The 14,033-nt window shown below is 39.4% G+C and overlaps 1 protein-coding gene across 2 annotated transcripts in view; it reads right to left on the bottom strand.

Moving 5' to 3' along the window:
* Positions 1 to 14,033, bottom strand: part of PRX (periaxin) — a 43,977-nt gene that overhangs the window by 15,909 nt on the left and 14,035 nt on the right. For both annotated transcript variants that reach the window (XR_010085270.1, XM_063431113.1), the window contains exon 2: positions 4,422 to 4,477. The gene's annotated coding sequence lies outside the window, so the exon portion shown is untranslated. The remainder of the gene's footprint in view (positions 1 to 4,421; positions 4,478 to 14,033) is intronic.

Genomic DNA, 14,033 nt, shown 5'->3' with positions numbered 1-14,033 from the left:
GTTATATTATATAGCAATGTGTGTGAATCAGACATTATATTACGGTATATAGCAATGTGTGTGAATGAGACATTATATTATATATCAATGTGTGTGTGAATCAGACATTATATTATATAGCAATGTGTGTGAATCAGACATTATATTATATAGCAATGTGTGTGAATCAGACATTATATTATATAGCAATGTGTGTGAATCAGACATTACATTATATAGCAGTGTGTGAATCAGACATTATATTATATAGCAATGTGTGTGAATCAGACATTATATTATATAGCAATGTGTGTGAATCAGACATTATATTATATAGCAATGTGTGTGAATCAGGTATTCTATTATATAGCAATGTGTGTGAATCAGACATTATATTATATAGCAATGTGTGTGAATCAGGCATTCTATTATATAGCAGTGTGTGTGAATCAGACATTATATTATATAGCAATATGTGTGAATCAGACATTATATTATATAGCAGTGTGTGTGAATCAGATATTATATTATATAGCAATGTGTGTGAATCAGACATTATATTATATAGCAATGTGTGTGAATCAGACATTATATTATATAGCAATGTGTGTGAATCAGACATTATATTATATAGCAATGTGTGTGAATCAGACATTTTATTATATAGCAATGTGTGTGAATCAGACATTATATCATATAGCAGTGTGTGTGAATCAGATATTATATTATATAGCAATGTGTGTGAATCAGACATTATATTATATAGCAATGTGTGTGAATCAGACATTATATTATATAGCAGTGTGTGTGAATCAGACATTATATTATATAGCAGTGTGTGAATCAGACATTACATTATATAGCAATGTGTGTGAATCAGACATGATATTATATAGCAATGTGTGTGAATCAGACATTACATTATATAGCAGTGTGTGAATCAGACATTATATTATATAGCAATGTGTGTGAATCAGACATTATATTATATAGCAATGTGTGTGAATCAGACATTATATTATATAGCAATGTGTGTGAATCAGGTATTCTATTATATAGCAATGTGTGTGAATCAGACATTATATTATATAGCAATGTGTGTGAATCAGGCATTCTATTATATAGCAGTGTGTGTGAATCAGACATTATATTATATAGCAATATGTGTGAATCAGACATTATATTATATAGCAGTGTGTGTGAATCAGATATTATATTATATAGCAATGTGTGTGAATCAGACATTATATTATATAGCAATGTGTGTGAATCAGACATTATATTATATAGCAATGTGTGTGAATCAGACATTATATTATATAGCAATGTGTGTGAATCAGACATTTTATTATATAGCAATGTGTGTGAATCAGACATTATATCATATAGCAGTGTGTGTGAATCAGATATTATATTATATAGCAATGTGTGTGAATCAGACATTATATTATATAGCAATGTGTGTGAATCAGACATTATATTATATAGCAGTGTGTGTGAATCAGACATTATATTATATAGCAGTGTGTGAATCAGACATTACATTATATAGCAATGTGTGTGAATCAGACATTATATTATATAGCAGTGTCGACTGTGAATCAGACATTATATTATATAGCAATGTGTGTGTGAATCAGACATTATATTATATAGCAGCGTCGACTGTGAATCAGACATTATATTATATAGCAATGTGTGTGTGAATCAGACATTATATCATATAGCAGTGTCGACTGTGAATCAGACATTATATTATATAGCAATGTGTGTGAATCAGACATTATATTATATAGCAATGTGTGTGAATCAGACATTATATTATAAAGCAATATGTGTGAATCAGACATTATATTATATAGCAGTGTGTGTGAATCAGATATTATATTATATAGCAATGTGTGTGAATCAGACATTATATTATATAGCAATGTGTGTGAATCAGACATTATATTATATAGCAATGTGTGTGAATCAGACATTATATTATATAGCAATGTGTGTGAATCAGACATTATATTATATAGCAATGTGTGTGAATCAGACATTACATTATATAGCAGTGTGTGAATCAGACATTATATTATATAGCAATGTGGGTGAATCAGACATTACATTATATAGCAGTGTGTGTGAATCAGACATTAAATTATATAGCAATGTGTGTGAATCAGACATTATATTATATAGCAATGTGTGTGAATCAGACATTATATTATATAGCAATGTGTGTGAATCAGGCATTATATTATATAGCAGTGTGTGTGAATCAGACATTATATTATATAGCAATGTGTGTGAATCAGACATTATATTATATAGCAATGTGTGTGAATCAGACATTTTATTATATAGCAATGTGTGTGAATCAGACATTATATCATATAGCAGTGTGTGTGAATCAGATATTATATTATATAGCAATGTGTGTGAATCAGACATTATATTATATAGCAATGTGTGTGAATCAGACATTATATTATATAGCAGTGTGTGTGAATCAGACATTATATTATATAGCAGTGTGTGAATCAGACATTACATTATATAGCAATGTGTGTGAATCAGACATTATATTATATAGCAGTGTCGACTGTGAATCAGACATTATATTATATAGCAATGTGTGTGTGAATCAGACATATTATATAGCAGCGTCGACTGTGAATCAGACATTATATTATATAGCAATGTGTGTGTGAATCAGACATTATATCATATAGCAGTGTCGACTGTGAATCAGACATTATATTATATAGCAATGTGTGTGAATCAGACATTATATTATATAGCAATGTGTGTGAATCAGACATTATATTATAAAGCAATATGTGTGAATCAGACATTATATTATATAGCAGTGTGTGTGAATCAGATATTATATTATATAGCAATGTGTGTGAATCAGACATTATATTATATAGCAATGTGTGTGAATCAGACATTATATTATATAGCAATGTGTGTGAATCAGACATTATATTATATAGCAATGTGTGTGAATCAGACATTATATTATATAGCAATGTGTGTGAATCAGACATTACATTATATAGCAGTGTGTGAATCAGACATTATATTATATAGCAATGTGTGTGAATCAGACATTACATTATATAGCAGTGTGTGTGAATCAGACATTAAATTATATAGCAATGTGTGTGAATCAGACATTATATTATATAGCAATGTGTGTGAATCAGGCATTATATTATATAGCAGTGTGTGTGAATCAGACATTATATTATATAGCAATATGTGTGAATCAGACATTATATTATATAGCAGTGTGTGTGAATCAGACATTTTATTATATAGCAATGTGTGTGAATCAGACATTATATCATATAGCAGTGTGTGTGAATCAGACATTATATTATATAGCAGTGTGTGAATCAGACATTACATTATATAGCAATGTGTGTGAATCAGACATTATATTATATAGCAGTGTCGACTGTGAATCAGACATTATATTATATAGCAATGTGTGTGTGAATCAGACATTATATTATATAGCAGTGTCGACTGTGAATCAGACATTATATTATATAGCAATGTGTGTGTGAATCAGACATTATATCATATAGCAGTGTCGACTGTGAATCAGACATTATATTATATAGCAATGTGTGTGAATCAGACATTATATTATATATCAATGTGTGTGAATCAGACATTATATTATATATCAATGTGTGTGAATCAGACATTATATTATATATCAATGTGTGTGAATCAGACATTATATTATATATCAATGTGTGTGAATCAGACATTATATTATATAGCAATGTGTGTGAATCACACATTATATTATATAGCAATGTGTGTGAATCGGACATTACATTATATAGCAGTGTGTGTGAATGAGACATTATATTATATAGCAATGTGTGTGAATCAGACATTATATTATATAGCAATGTGTGTGAATCAGACATTATATTATAAAGCAATGTGTGTGAATCAGACATTATATTATATATCAATGTGTGTGAATCAGACATTATATTATATATCAATGTGTGTGAATCAGACATTATATTATATATCAATGTGTGTGAATCAGACATTATATTATATAGCAATGTGTGTGAATCAGACATTATATTATATAGCAATGTGTGTGAATCAGACATTATATTATAAAGCAATGTGTGTGAATCAGACATTATATTATATAGCAATGTGTGTGAATCAGACATTATATTATAAAGCAATATGTGTGAATCAGACATTATATTATATAGCAATATGTGTGAATCAGACATTATATTATAAAGACTGCGCTACAAGTCACCAAACATGAGCTTTACAGGATTCATAACATTAGTATTAGGATAAATCTCCAAACTTTAAGCACAGAGTTGTGTGCGCAGGTTTAAAGGGACAAGCCTTGTATTACTGGTTCCTCTCTGCGGCTGGATATTTCTACTTACAGAGCGTCCCAATGTTTTCCCGGACACAGGTCTTTCCAATGCTGCTTCCTCTGCTCCTGAGGATAAACAGGAATAGAAAAACAATTAAAACGATCCTACGTGTAGCAAGAGAGAAAATATCAGGAACATCGACCCTTGGAAAACCTGGCGTTGGGCCACATCCTTCACATTGCGTTTATCAATTAATTGTATAAAACTAAACACAACGATCTCCAAACATCCTACCATTTAATCCCAGGGATCCAATAAAATGCCCCCTTTTACCAGCCTGACCACTGGCAAATCGTCCCTCGTAGATTCAAAACCTACACGCAAAGTCCAGATTCCGAACAGATTGGGGGAAATAAACTGAAACTGTCATTCGTATATTTATTAAAAGGAATTTAATTGCATGAGATTTCATGTCGCCCAATTTATATGTGGTTTTGTTTTTCTAAAAGCATAAATAATTCAATAACACCGTTAGCTGGCTGGATAAGCAAGTAAGACAAATAGTACATTGATAAAAAAAAATGGGGAGGGATGATAGCCAGGGAAGTGAAGGGTTAAAAGGGATCCACACAGTGAAACAGGCAGCACAAAGTGACCGGCTGAAGCAGCCCAGCCAATCCCACTTTCTTTCAGCTACGATGCAAATCCCCCCCCCCATTTTATATAAGGTGTAGGAAAACAAAGGCCCCGACTCGCTCCTTGTTTTTAAATAAATATTTTAGCAAATTGCCAGGTAATGCAGCCATCCAATCTAATCATTTCTGTTGGAGCCAGTCTAAGAAATTCTTTGTTTAACCCCATGTGTGACATGTCATGATTCCCTTTTATTCCAGAAGTTTGGTCTTTAAGGGGTTAAGAATGAATTACTGAGTTAGCCCTGTCCCACCTCATTTCAGTCATTCAGCTCAAAGTTTGATTTTGTTTTAGTTGGGAATTGATCCAAATTCAGTGAAGGCTATAAATTGCAATGATTGTTTTTCGGCTGAAATCCTTACTATAAATTCCCCCTTTAGTAAATCTGTAACTGTGAAAAAAAAAAAAAAATAGAACTTGATTGTTTCTTTGATACTTTCTTTTCCAGTCTAAATTATTATACTGCGTCTATATTTGCGCCATTTGATTGAATGATTTATCGTATCCATGCAACCAAACCTGCGTTCAGACTGCGCTCCTTACGCGCACGCTGTCCTGTAACGAATTAAACCGGCTCGTGTTTATGGCTAGAAATAGCGCCTTTATTTACACACATGCCGAAGACGTCGGAGGTTTACATGTCACGCACTGTGCTGGAGATTGTATTATTTAAAAAGAATTTGTTTCAGAAAGCTGAGGCAGACCCTCCCGAGTGTCCCCTCTCCCCCGTGGACCCCCAGATATCTATTTTAGGAAAGCCAAGCTGGATGACTTTAAACATATGGAAGATTCACGCCAACAGCTGCCCCACTCACTCTGCGGTGAAACGGCTTAAATAAGTTCAAAGATGAAGAACATTTCGGGGAAGGGCCCTGATCCACATTTAAAAGGTTCGGATGGGTCACTCGCCCCCCTGCTCCGGAAAGCACACATGGCGGTTATTATTCGCAAGGTACTTAAAGTCTAAATAACAACATTATGATTGAACAATGACAATGCCAAGTGAACGCTGCAGGGGCACACTGTGTTACAGTGTGCCCCCAGTGTGGAATTATTGCTGACGTCTGCTGAAACTGGGCTATTTTACCACTTTTTGATTTACCTATAACCGACATAAAATGTTCTTCCCATTCTTTCAATATAATAATAATAATAACAACCAGTATTTATATCCCACTGGGACTCAAAGCACTTTCCAGCGCAGGTTCTCGTAATTAACTAAATCGGCAGCTGAATAATAATAGATGTTATAAAAAGCACCAAACTCTCAGGATGTTTGCAAAGTTTTGGTGACATAAAAGGTTAGTTATTTCATTTTTAAAAAATATATATTTATTATAATTAGCACTTTGGGCTTTTTTATCTTTAGTCCCTCCGTTACTGGCCGACGATATAATATTTGCTTCATACATAATAATAATAATAATAATAATAAAAATAATAATAATGTCATGGTAACGACTTGCCATGAAAGAATTAATTCAGTTTTACGTATTAATTTATGGAAAAACAACATAAACACGGGCATAGAAATCATGAAAGAGGTGAGGGGGAGGCAGATGAACAGTCCCCATACAATTAAATTTAAATATAATAAGATGGATAATGTAATAAAAAGCCATGGATTGCCAGGCCGTGAGTGCTGCTAAAAACCAGACGAGGTAAGAGTGAAATAGTTACTACAAAGATCTGTGGCAAGCTGGTAAGTTCATGCAGGACACGGTGCATTGCCCATTCCAGCCGCCCACGTCGGGCACCGCGCTGCCCACTCTCAGACATTACATGAAAGGTCACAGCTTCATAGATGGAATTCTCAGTGCCTCAGGGGGACAATGGGCCGGCATCCCAGGACCCCCTCAAAAGGAATTGCAGGCATTCCAAGGAAAGGCTTTTACACTGTCTCACAATGGATCCCTTAATACGCAGTAACCCTCTAACTACAAGACCACTTGGGCAGCTATCCTGCCATAATATGTCCACATAAAGAAAGCATATAGGCAGCTAGACCTAAAAACACATGGGAACTGGAGAGTCATTTTCTATAGATATACTATAGATATACAAGGAGGGTAATAGTACTTTATCGATCCCCGGTAAGAGCTCACCTAGAGTATTGTGTTCAGTTCTATAGAGCAGATCCCAGGAGGACATAGAGAGGTAGTGATAGTACTTTATAGATCCCTGGTAAGATCTCACCTAGAGTATTGTGTTCAGTTCTATAGAGCAGATCCCAGGAGGACATAGAGAGGTAGTTATAGTACTTTACAGATCCCTGGTAAGAGCTCACCTAGAGTATTGTGTTCAGTTCTATAGAGCAGATCCCAAGTGGACATAGAGAGGTAGTGATAGTACTTTATAGATCCCTGGTAAGATCTCACCTAGAGTATTGTGTGCAGTTCTATAGAGCAGATCCCAGGAGGACATAGAGAGGTAGTGATAGTACTTTATAGATCCCGGTAAGATCTTGCCTAGAGTATTGTGTTCAGTTCTATAGAGCAGATCCCAGGAGGACATAGAGAGGTAGTGATAGTACTTTATAGATCCCCGGTAAGATCTCACCTAGAGTATTGTGTTCAGTTCTATAGAGCATATCCCAGGAGGACATAGAGAGGTAGTGATAGTACTTTATAGATCCCCAGTAAGATCTCACCTAGAGTATTGTGCTCAGTTCTATAGAGCAGATCCCAGGAGGACATAGAGAGGTAGTGATAGTACTTTATAGATCTCTGGTAAGATCTCACCTAGAGTAGTGTGTTCAGTTCTATAGAGCAGATCCCAGGAGGACATAGAGAGGTAGTGATAGTACTTTATAGATCCCCGGTAAGATCTCACCTAGAGTAGTGTGTTCAGTTCTATAGAGCAGATCCCAGGAGGACATAGAGAGGTAGTGATAGTACTTTATAGATCCCCGGTAAGATCTCACCTAGAGTATTGTGTTTAGTTCTATAGAGCAGATCCCAGGAGGACATAGAGAGGTAGTGATAGTACTTTATAGATCCCCGGTAAGATCTGACCTAGAGTATTGTGTTCAGTTCTATAGAGCAGATCCCAGGAGGACATAGAGAGGTAGTGATAGTACTTTATAGATCCCCAGTAAGATCTCACCTAGAGTATTGTGCTCAGTTCTATAGAGCAGATCCCATGAGGACATAGAGAGGTAGTGATAGTACTTTATAGATCTCTGGTAAGATCTCACCTAGAGTAGTGTGTTCAGTTCTATAGAGCAGATCCCAGGAGGACATAGAGAGGTAGTGATAGTACTTTATAGATCCCCGGTAAGATCTCACCTAGAGTATTGTGTTCAGTTCTATAGAGCAGATCCCAGGACATAGAGAGGTAGTGATAGTACTTTATAGATCCCGGTAAGATCTCACCTAGAGTATTGTGTTCAGTTCTATAGAGCAGATCCCAGGAGGACATAGAGAGGTACTGATAGTACTTTATAGATCTCTGGTAAGATCTCACCTAGAGTAGTGTGTTCAGTTCTATAGAGCAGATCCCAGGAGGACATAGAGAGGTAGTGATAGTACTTTATAGATCTCTGGTAAGATCTCACCTAGAGTAGTGTGTTCAGTTCTATAGAGCAGATCCCAGGAGGACATAGAGAGGTAGTGATAGTACTTTATAGATCTCTGGTAAGATCTCACCTAGAGTAGTGTGTTCAGTTCTATAGAGCAGATCCCAGGAGGACATAGAGAGGTAGTGATAGCACTTTATAGATCCCCGGTAAGATCTGACCTAGAGTATTGTGTTCAGTTCTTTAGAGCAGATCCCAGGAGGACATAGAGAGGTAGTGATAGCACTTTATAGATCCCCGGTAAGATCTGACCTAGAGTATTGTGTTCAGTTCTTTAGAGCAGATCCCAGGATATAGAGAGGTAGTGATAGCACTTTATAGATCCCCGGTAAGATCTCACCTAGAGTATTGTGTTCAGTTCTATAGAGCAGATCCCAGGAGGACATAGAGAGGTAGTAATAGTACTTTATAGATCCCCGGTAAGATCTCACCTAGAGTATTGTGTTTAGTTCTATAGAGCAGATCCCAGGAGGACATAGAGAGGTAGTGATAGTACTTTATAGATCCCCGGTAAGATCTCACCTAGAGTATTGTGTTCAGTTCTATAGAGCAGATCCCAGGACATAGAGAGGTAGTGATAGCACTTTATAGATCCCCGGTAAGATCTGACCTAGAGTATTGTGTTCAGTTCTTTAGAGCAGATCCCAGGATATAGAGAGGTAGTGATAGCACTTTATAGATCCCCGGTAAGATCTCACCTAGAGTATTGTGTTCAGTTCTATAGAGCAGATCCCAGGAGGACATCAAGAGGTAGTGATAGTACTTTATAGATCCCGGTAAGATCTCACCTAGAGTATTGTGTTCAGTTCTATAGAGTAGATCCCAGGAGGACATAGAGAGGTAGTGATAGTACTTTATAGATCCACGGTAAGATCTCACCTAGAGTATTGTGTGCAGTTCTATAGAGCAGATCCCAGGACATAGAGAGGTAGTGATAGTACTTTATAGATCCCCGGTAAGATCTCACCTAGAATATTGTGTTCAGTTCTATAGAGCAGATCCCAGGAGGACATAGAGAGATAGTGATAGTACTTTATAGATCCCGTTAAGATCTCACCTAGAGTATTGTGTTCAGTTCTATAGAGTAGATCCCAGGAGGACATAGAGAGGTAGTGATAGTACTTTATAGATCCCGGTAAGATCTCACCTAGAGTATTGTGTTCAGTTCTATAGAGTAGATCCCAGGAGGACATAGAGAGGTAGTGATAGTACTTTATAGATCCACGGTAAGATCTCACCTAGAGTATTGTGTGCAGTTCTATAGAACAGATCCCAGGACATAGAGAGGTAGTGATAGTACTTTATAGATCCCCGGTAAGATCTCACCTAGAATATTGTGTTCAGTTCTATAGAGCAGATCCCAGGAGGACATAGAGAGATAGTGATAGTACTTTATAGATCCCGGTAAGATCTCACCTAGAGTATTGTGTTCAGTTCTATAGAGTAGATCCCAGGAGGACATAGAGAGGTAGTGATAGTACTTTATAGATCCACGGTAAGATCTCACCTAGAGTATTGTGTGCAGTTCTATAGAGCAGATCCCAGGACATAGAGAGGTAGTGATAGTACTTTATAGATCCCCGGTAAGATCTCACCTAGAGTATTGTGTTCAGTTCTATAGAGCAGATCCCAGGAGGACATAGAGAGATAGTGATAGTACTTTATAGATCCCCGGTAAGATCTCACCTAGAGTATTGTGTTCCGTTCTATAGAGCAGATCCCAGGATGACATAGAGAGGTAGTGATAGTACTTTATAGATACCGGTAAGATCTCACCTAGAGTATTGTGTTCCGTTCTATAGAGCAGATCCCAGGAGGACATAAGAGAGGTAGTGATAGTACTTTATAGATCCCCGGTAAGATCTCACCTAGAGTATTGTGTTCAGTTCTATAGAGCATCTCCCAGGACATAGAGAGGTAGTGATAGTACTTTATAGATCCCCGGTAAGATCTCACCTAGAGTATTGTGTTCAGTTCTATAGAGTAGATCCCAGGAGGACATAGAGAGGTAGTGATAGCACATTATAGATCCCTGGTAAGATCTCATCTAGAGTATTGTGTGCAGTTCTATAGAGCAGATCCCAGGAGGACATAGAGAGGTAGTGACAGTACTTTATAGATCCCCGGTAAAATCTCTCCTAGAGTATTGTGTTCAGTTCTATAGAGCAGATCCCAGGAGGACATAGAGAGGTAGTGATAGCACTTTATAGATCCCTGGTAAGATCTCACCTAGAGTATTGTTCAGTTCTATAGAGCAGATCCCAGGAGGACATAGAGAGGTAGTGATAGTACTTTATAGATCCCTGGTAAGATCCCACCTAGAGTATTGTGTTCAGTTCTATAGAGCCGATCCCAGGACATGGGTTCAGAGTTGCAGAGTTCTATGGAAAGCTGCTGGGTTCAGAGTTGCAGAGTTCTATGGAGAGCTCCTGGGTTCAGAGTTGCAGAGTTCTATGGAGAGCTGCTGGGTTCAGAGTTGCAGAGTTCTATGGAGAGCTGCTGGGTTCAGAGATGCAGAGTTGTATGGAGAGCTGCTGGGTTCAGAGATGCAGAGTTTTATGGATAGCTGCTGGGTTCAGAGTTGCAGAGTTCTATGGAGAGCTGATGGGTTCAGAGATGCAGAGTTCTATGGGAGCTGCTGGGTTCAGAGATGCAGAGTTCTATGGGGAGCTGCTGGGTTCAGAGATGCAGAGTTCTATGGAGAGCTACTGGGTTCCAAGTTGCAGAGTTCTATGGATAGCTGCTGGGTTCAGAGTTGCAGAGTTCTATGGAGAGCTGATGTGTTCAGAGATGCAGAGTTCTATGGAGAGCTGATGGGTTTAGAGATGCAGAGTTCTATGGATAGCTGCTGGGTTCAGAGTTGCAGAGTTCTATGGAGAGCTGATGGGTTCAGAGATGCAGAGTTCTATGGGAGCTGCTGGGTTCAGAGATGCAGAGTTCTATGGGGAGCTGCTGGGTTCAGAGATGCAGAGTTCTATGGAGAGCTACTGGGTTCCAAGTTGCAGAGTTCTATGGATAGCTGCTGGGTTCAGAGTTGCAGAGTTCTATGGAGAGCTGATGTGTTCAGAGATGCAGAGTTCTATGGAGAGCTGATGGGTTTAGAGATGCAGAGTTCTATGGGGAGCTGCTGGGTTCAGAGTTGCAGAGTTCTATGGAGAGCTGCTGGGTTCAGAGATGCAGAGTTCTATGGATAGCTGCTGGGTTCAGAGATGCAGTGTTCTATGGAGAGCTACTGGGTTCAGAGTTGCAGAGTTCTCTGGAGAGCTGCTGGGTTCAGAGTTGCAGAGTTCTATGGGGAGCTGCTGGGTTCAGAGTTGCAGAGTTCTATGGAGAGCTGCTGGGTTCAGAGATGCAGAGTTCTATGGATAGCTGCTGGGTTCAGAGATGCAGAGTTCTATGGAGAGCTGCTGGGTTCAGAGTTGCAGAGTTCTATGGAGAGCTGCTGGGTTCAGAGATGCAGAGTTGTATGGAGAGCTGCTGGGTTCAGAGATGCAGAGTTTTATGGATAGCTGCTGGGTTCAGAGTTGCAGAGTTCTATGGAGAGCTGATGGGTTCAGAGATGCAGAGTTCTATGGGAGCTGCTGGGTTCAGAGATGCAGAGTTCTATGGGGAGCTGCTGGGTTCAGAGATGCAGAGTTCTATGGAGAGCTACTGGGTTCCAAGTTGCAGAGTTCTATGGATAGCTGCTGGGTTCAGAGTTGCAGAGTTCTATGGAGAGCTGATGTGTTCAGAGATGCAGAGTTCTATGGAGAGCTGATGGGTTTAGAGATGCAGAGTTCTATGGATAGCTGCTGGGTTCAGAGTTGCAGAGTTCTATGGAGAGCTGATGGGTTCAGAGATGCAGAGTTCTATGGGAGCTGCTGGGTTCAGAGATGCAGAGTTCTATGGGGAGCTGCTGGGTTCAGAGATGCAGAGTTCTATGGAGAGCTACTGGGTTCCAAGTTGCAGAGTTCTATGGATAGCTGCTGGGTTCAGAGTTGCAGAGTTCTATGGAGAGCTGATGTGTTCAGAGATGCAGAGTTCTATGGAGAGCTGATGGGTTTAGAGATGCAGAGTTCTATGGGGAGCTGCTGGGTTCAGAGTTGCAGAGTTCTATGGAGAGCTGCTGGGTTCAGAGATGCAGAGTTCTATGGATAGCTGCTGGGTTCAGAGATGCAGTGTTCTATGGAGAGCTACTGGGTTCAGAGTTGCAGAGTTCTCTGGAGAGCTGCTGGGTTCAGAGTTGCAGAGTTCTATGGGGAGCTGCTGGGTTCAGAGTTGCAGAGTTCTATGGAGAGCTGCTGGGTTCAGAGATGCAGAGTTCTATGGATAGCTGCTGGGTTCAGAGATGCAGAGTTCTATGGAGAGCTACTGGGTTCAGAGTTGCAGAGTTCTATGGAGAGCTGCTGGGTTCAGAGATGCAGAGTTCTATGGAGAGCTGCTGGGTTCAGAGATGCAGAGTTCTATGGAGAGCTGCTGGGTTCAGAGTTGCAGAGTTTTATGGAGAGCTGCTGGATTCAGAGATGCAGAGTTCTATGGAGAGCTACTGGGTTCAGAGTTGCAGAGTTCTATGGAGAGCTGCTGGGTTCAGAGATGCAGAGTTCTATGGAGAGCTGCTGGGTTCAGAGATGCAGAGTTCTATGGAGAGCTGCTGGGTTCAGAGTTGCAGAGTTCTATGGAGAGCTGCTGGATTCAGAGATGCAGAGTTCTATGGAGAGCTGCTGGTTTCAGAGATGCAGAGTTCTATGGAGAGCTGCTGGGTTCAGAGATGCAGAGTTCTATGGAGAGCTGCTGGGTTCAGAGATGCAGAGTTCTATGGAGAGCTGCTGGGTTCAGAGATGCAGAGTTGTATGGAGAGCTGCTTGGTTCAGAGATGCAGAGTTCTATGGAGAGCTGCTGGGTTCAGAGATGCAGAGTTGTATGGAGAGCTACTGGGTTCAGAGATGCAGAGTTATATGGAGAGCTGCTGGGTTCAGAGATGCAGAGTTCTATGGATAGCTGCTGGGTTCAGAGATGCAGAGTTCTATGGAGAGCTGCTGGGTTCAGAGATGCAGAGTTCTATGGAGAGCTGCTGGGTTCAGAGTTGCAGAGTTCTATGGAGAGCTGCTGGGTTCAGAGATGCAGAGTTCTATGGAGAGCTGCTAGGTTCAGAGATGCAGAGTTCTATGGAGAGCTGCTGGGTTCAGAGTTGCAGAGTTCTATGGAGAGCTGCTGGGTTCAGAGATGCAGAGTTCTATGGAGAGCTGCTGGGTTCAGAGATGCAGAGTTGTATGGAGAGCTGCTTGGTTCAGAGATGCAGAGTTCTATGGAGAGCTGCTGGGTTCAGAGATGCAGAGTTCTATGGAGACCTGCTGGGTTCAGAGATGCAGAGTTCTATGGAGAGCTGCTGGGTTCAGAGATGCAGAGTTGTATGGAGAGCTGCTTGGTTCAGA

This window comes from Pelobates fuscus, chromosome 9 (genome assembly GCF_036172605.1).
Source record: "Pelobates fuscus isolate aPelFus1 chromosome 9, aPelFus1.pri, whole genome shotgun sequence".
NCBI lineage: Eukaryota > Metazoa > Chordata > Amphibia > Anura > Pelobatidae > Pelobates > Pelobates fuscus.
Note: the sequence above shows the minus strand (reverse complement) of the source record. Positions and strands in the feature narration are given on the sequence as shown.